The sequence below is a fragment of the Eumetopias jubatus genome, unplaced genomic scaffold (genome assembly GCF_037043125.1).
Source record: "Eumetopias jubatus isolate StellerSeaLion01/CBP00866 unplaced genomic scaffold, mEumJub1_p1.0 scaffold_4, whole genome shotgun sequence".
Lineage (NCBI taxonomy): Eukaryota > Metazoa > Chordata > Mammalia > Carnivora > Otariidae > Eumetopias > Eumetopias jubatus.
The window spans coordinates 34,115,143-34,121,367 of record NW_028274810.1 but is presented as its reverse complement, the minus strand read 5'-3'; positions in this window follow the sequence as shown (position 1 = coordinate 34,121,367).

Here is a 6,225-nt window from a genome sequence, read left to right as displayed (position 1 = left end):
CTCAGTTTTCATGTCACTACATGAACCTTCAGCCCACAGAGCACTGCTATCTAATCAGGTGCATCAGTCCGTGGTGGAGACGAGAGGGGAGGAACGCCCCTCTGACTCAGATTCTGCACAAACAAAACTCAGCCTTGTTAGCAAAGGCAGGGGAGAGCACCCGAGGCTGCTCAGATCAGATCTCTCCCCGGCAATCTGCTGGGTGGTGCGAATGGGTGAGCTTTTATGGCAAGATAAGCAACACCGGGCTCCACTTGGTATGCTAAATAAAACTAAAATGTCAATATTTACACATGACCTTCAAGGCTCTTACACTCTTGCTTTCTTAGGATTCGGTACAGACTGCGTTGTCTTTAGTCCGTTACCAACAGCTTGGAAATTCAGTTAGAGGACATAACCCAAATGTTCTCCAAATGTTGCTTCCAAATGGTCATCTTTGAAAAGTGCAGTTTGAAGGCGTGCACCCTCTCTGCACCGAGAGAGAGCTGTCGCTCTGCTTGCCCAACTGCAGGGGAATTATCCAAAGATTAAAACCACCGATGATAAAGACAGTGCGGTGCAGCAGACTTTAATTTGTTGATAAGTAAAGCACAAGAGGCTTTTTTTACACGCTTCTGGAAGCTTCACTATTGTGTATTGCACATTCTGCCCCTGCTTGTGTGCTGACACAAATAAACACGATCATAACGGTTGAAATGTAGTTAGAAACACAATTGAGAACATCTGTATTGTAAGCAGAAATAAATTAGAAATACTGAAGTGTTTTGTAGCTGTGAAAACGAAGAAATAAAAAAATAACCCACAGTACCTGGATTAAGCGGTTATAAATAATGTATAAAGCAAAAATCTCATTACCCCCTGTGTAAGCTCCCCCCTAATGAAATATATTTTATGAATGTAGTAACACTGTAATAACCAAAGCATTTGTTTTTCCCCACAAACTTTCCACTTCATAACCGTGAGATTGTTTGGATTTACAAGTTGGGGACGAAACATCACAGAATTTACCAGGTTGGGTTTCTTCCTTGTGACCTTCAGCTCCGGGACTACTGCACCCCTTCACACTCCACCATTTATCAGAACGCCGCTTTGCACAGGCAAAGTTTCCCCCAAACGCCGTCACATAAAAGCCAACGAAGTAAACACAAACCTCCCACAGACCTGGAGGCAAAGGCTCTGAGGCTGCTGGCGTGCAGAAACCATGGGGAAGGCAGGTGAATTCTACCGGTGCAGGTCAGCAACACCTGCCGCGGCTCTGGGGGCCCCCGCCAAGTCCAGGCTGCTGGGGATAGAATCCATCATGGTGCTGATGTCACCATAAGTAAAGTGACAGCTGTCCGGTTAGTGAGCTCTGTCCAGCGGAGCTCTGGGACCATTCCAGGGGTGGCCAGAATGTTCCACTGGGCACCATCCTTAGCATTTCCAGGAACCAGAAAGAAAGCAGTTCTCTGCCTGGCCCTCTCACTCCCGCCTGCTGCAACCTTTCCCTGTAAGGTTTCTTGTTTGTTTGTTTGTTTTTAAAATCATAAACCCATGGTCAGGCTCTGGAACATCATGGATCTCAGTAGCATGCTGAAGGGTCAAGCATGACTCTGGAGTCCTGTTATTTATGCAACCCTGTTCTCCTGGGCTAGGCAAGGTGAGCCCCATATCTTTAAGATATCCTAGGGCAAGAAGTAAAGCATAGAGAGCTGGCTCAATATATTCTTTGTATAATGGGAGCTACTGTAAGCCTAACTGTGTCCTACCTCAAATACCTACTGATTCCTCTGAGCTTCTAATTAATGAATTAATGTATTTCCTATCTGGCTCTCCTAATGTCCTTGGAATGTTTCCTAAGTGAATCACAGATATCCATACAGATAACTGCCTGAATCTAGCCTGATGCTTGAGCAGGTGCAACTCATACCTGCATGACTTTTATCCATGTTCTATTTCTGCCCAGCCTCACTGGGATGACAGTGGGGGCCAGCGGCTAAGCAGAATAGACCCCATTAGATTCCCTTCTAGTATGATGTCATTCATGGACTCATTTTTGGAGTCATAGTCAAAAACTTGAAATTTCTCCTCACTTTGGTATGCAGCTATGGCATAGTGAAGGAAATTATTGGATGCTGAGTCAAAAGACATGCTCTTAAGTCCCATCTTCCCTCTCACTACCTGAGTGATGTTGGATCAGTCCATTTCTGAGCCGCAGTTATCTCGAAAACAGGATTAACACTGACTCATACTTCTTTTAGTGGGACTCAATAAGGTAACGCAAATAAGAGACTTTAGACCGTTTAAAGTGATACTGAGTTATGGAGCGGTGTTATCTATTTGTCTTAGTCTGTTTGAGCTGCTATAGCAAAATAGCAGAGGCTTCCAAATGGTCGAAGGGTGGAAGGTTGCTCTCTGGAGCATCTCTCTTAAGGGCACTAAGTCTGTTCGTGGGGTCTCCGCACTCTTGACCTAATCACCTCCCAAAGGCCCCACCTCTTAATACCATCACCTTATAGGTTAGGATATCCACATACGAATTTTGGGGGGACACAAACATTCAGACCATAACATCATTATTAAAAAGAAATGTTTATCCTACCTACATTACAATGCGGTTTGATGATCAACTTAAATCAAATCTGTGAGGAGGGGCTTTGAAAAGTGTAAAGAGCCACGCAGTGCAAAGTGCATCACTATATTGTGAATGGAACGTCGTAGGTCAGCTGGATTAGCTGCGGTCCCTAGCTCTGAGTCTCCATGTGCCAGAACAGCAGTCTCGTAGACCGAAAAGGAGCTGCAGGGCCTGGAGTTGCTTTATCAAACTCTTTCTATCATGAGCCCTGCCATTAATTGTTTGGGATCTTTGTTTCATTTCTTTTACTTTGAACATGAAGAGAAAACTGTCCCCTCCTAATATAGTTGTTGGGGAAACATAATTGAAATGCGTTCCAAAGACAGCTTGAAGAACAAAGTTATGTGAAGGACATAAATTGTGCATGGACTCTTCCAGCAACGAATAGGCACATCTCCACATACCCCTAGGATCTCAAGCTGATAATGTAACAACAAGAACCTATTGAATCAGGACAAGGTGATGGTTCTGCTCGTGTGACAATCTAGGTCTCTGAGTCTGGTATGCGGGCAGGGTGTGAAGAGCAGATTGCATTTTTGAAAGAAAGGTTAAGCTTGAATGTTTTGGACAGGAGGTGGTTAGATGCATTTTTAAAAAGTCCTTGAATTTACCTGATGAGTTTTGTGTCCTTGTGATGTTTGTAACCCATTCCAGGTTATGAATAAATTTAGCAACACAAAAGAGGTCATTGAAAAATCTCTCGCTCAGATGCTCCATTTCCTCTGAAGCCCCCCTCCAGCTTTCTCCTCTTCTTCACTAATTTGGCGGCCTTCCAGGCTGCCCTTCTGATCATCGTGAGTTTAAGATTAGTGGTATGTGGCTTTAGAAATGTTTTGAAACTTTTATAGGAGAGTTGTGGAAAGGTGGAGGTGTCCAGAAAAACCCTGAATAGAAGTTAATTAATTTTATTTATTTAGTTAGTTAGTTTTGGCTGTCAACCTTTTATTTTGAACTAATTTTAGACTTAAGAAATGTTGAAAAAATACTATAACAGAGTGTTCCTTCCTCTCCTTCACTCTGCTTATGTTAACAAGTCTCATCTCCATATTATAATGATCAAGAATAGGAAATTAACATTAGTACAATATTATTAACTAAACTACAGACCTGACTAGAAATTCACCAATTTTCCTGCAAATCTCGTTTTTTGGTTCCGGGATCTGATCCAAGACCCCACATTGCATCTTACCTCCAATCTGTGACAGGTCCTCAGTCTTTGCTTGTCCTTCATGACTTTGGCATTTTTTGAAGAGTAACGAACAGTCAGTAATTTTGTGGAATACCCTTTAATTTAGGTTTGTCTAATAATGCTTTCTCACAAATGCGGTTTTGGCAAGAATACCACAGAAGTGATACTATGTCTCTTTTCAGCACATTAGATCAAGAGATTGATGATGCAGTATGTCTTATTACTGGTGGTATTTACCTTGATCCCTTGGTTAGGCTGGTGTCTCCTGGTCTCCCCACTATGAAGTTACTATCTTTCCCTTTGTATTGTAAGTATTTTTTTTTTTCTAAGATTTTATTTATTTGACAGAGAGAGACACAGCGAGAGCAGGAACACAAGCAGCGGGAGCGGGAGAGGGAGAAGCAGGCTTCCCGCTGAGCAGGGAGCCCGATGCGGGGCTCGATCCCAGGACCCTGGGATCATGACCTGAGCCGAAGGCAGAGGCTTAACGGCTGAGCCACTCAGGCTGTAAGTATTTTGAGGGAGATACTTTGAGTTTATGCAACTCCTGTTTATTTGTGTTGAACTTCTTTTGCATAAAGGGGCAGACACCTGTGTATTTTCTTATATCTGACACAAAGGATCGTATACGCTTAGATACTCTTTGGAGTGTTAAAGAACAAAGATCCAACTGAGTAAATTTAAAGATCTAATTGGCTTTATTCAACGATTCAGGAACCAGGCAGCATCCCATTTAGCAGGTAGAAAGGAGCTCCCAGGAGTTGTACAAACTGGAAGAAGGTTTTTATAGGAAGAAGGAGGGTGATACAAGGAAGTTAAAAGAGTGGATTATTTCAGGGAAGGTTACTTTCCCTTAGGGGAAGGCAGGGGGTCTTATCATGCAGATTACCTCACTAGTGCTGATCAGGGAAATTCCAGAGTGATTGGTTTAAAATTCCACTCCTGGGAGAGGTTGAAACAGCATTTAGTTGGTTAACCTTAAAATTAAAACTGCCGGTTATTCTACCAACAAAAATGGGTTTGTATGGGAATATTGTTATCGAGGACAAGCAAGCTATGGCAAAACCATAGGCAAGTCCAACCAGCAAAAGAAAGGAATATCATTTTATAGAGAAGAAGGAGGAAGTTGGGAGTTGTTTTGAGTAGAAGTCCATGGAGAGAAGCAAGTGTTAAGGACAATGACAGTCTCTCATTGGCTGAGATGCAGGGGTGGTCTATTCCCTATAGAAGATGCAATGCTCATCTTTTCCGTTTGGGGCCCATTATTGACAATTCTTCCTGTAATTGACATTGAATGGTATGGCTCCCCCTTCCAGCCTCCCCTTCTAGCATCCTGAGTCCACCTTAGTGAGGTTTTCCTTTATTAATTTTCACAGGTTCGGTATGAAGTCTTGGTGGCGCTTAGCAAAAGTGACTCTATTTTGGGCCTGTTGTTTCTTTTAAACAGGGGTTTTGCCTTTTTTCACTTAATAATGAATGTCATGGTTTTTCTCATTCTTTTATACAGTTGTATAGTACTCTGTTGTGTGGATCTACCAATTTATTCAAGCACTCTCCTACATATGGGCATTTAAGTGCTTTGCAATTATAAACAGTGCAGCAATGAATACATTTGTGCATATGTATTTTCATATTACTGGAGATATATCCCCTAGAAGTGGGCTTGCTAGGTCAAAAATAAAATGTATATGCAATTTTGTTAGATGTTGCCAAATATCTCCACAGGAGGTTTGTACCAATTTGCATTCCCACTGGGAATGTATGCAAGTGCCTGTTTCCCCGTAGCTTCACCAAGAAGCTTTACTCATAGAAAGTACTCTGATGTTTTTAGTTTTGCCAATTTGAGAGATGAGAAATGGATTTCTTTAATTATGAGTGAGTTTGAGCATTTTCCCCTATGTTTGAGGGCCATTTTTAATCTCTCTTTTTTTCAGTGAATTATCTGTTTATGTCTTTCCCTCATTTTTCTATCAGGATTTTAGTCCTTTGTCCCTCAATTTTTAAGATTTCTTTATATATGGGGAATATAGCCCTTTTTCTCTAGTATATGTTAAAATATATTCTCACCATTTGTCTATTGTCCTTTCACTTTGTTTATAGTGTTTTTGTCATGCAAAAGATTTAATTTATATGCAAATTTATCAATTTTTGTTATATCTGTATTTTAAATTATATTTAGAAAGCCTTTTTCTTACCATGGTTAAAGAATAATTTGGCTATTTTTTTCTCTGTACTGGGTGGTTTCAGTTTTTACATTTAGATTCCTAATCTACTTGGAGTTTATTCTACTGTACAATGTGAGATATGGATTTAATTTTATCTTTTTCCAAATGACTATCTAGTTGTTCCAGAGCTATTTATTAAAAAGTTCATCTTTACCCCAGTGATTTGAGTTGCCACTTTTCCCATATACTAAATTTCC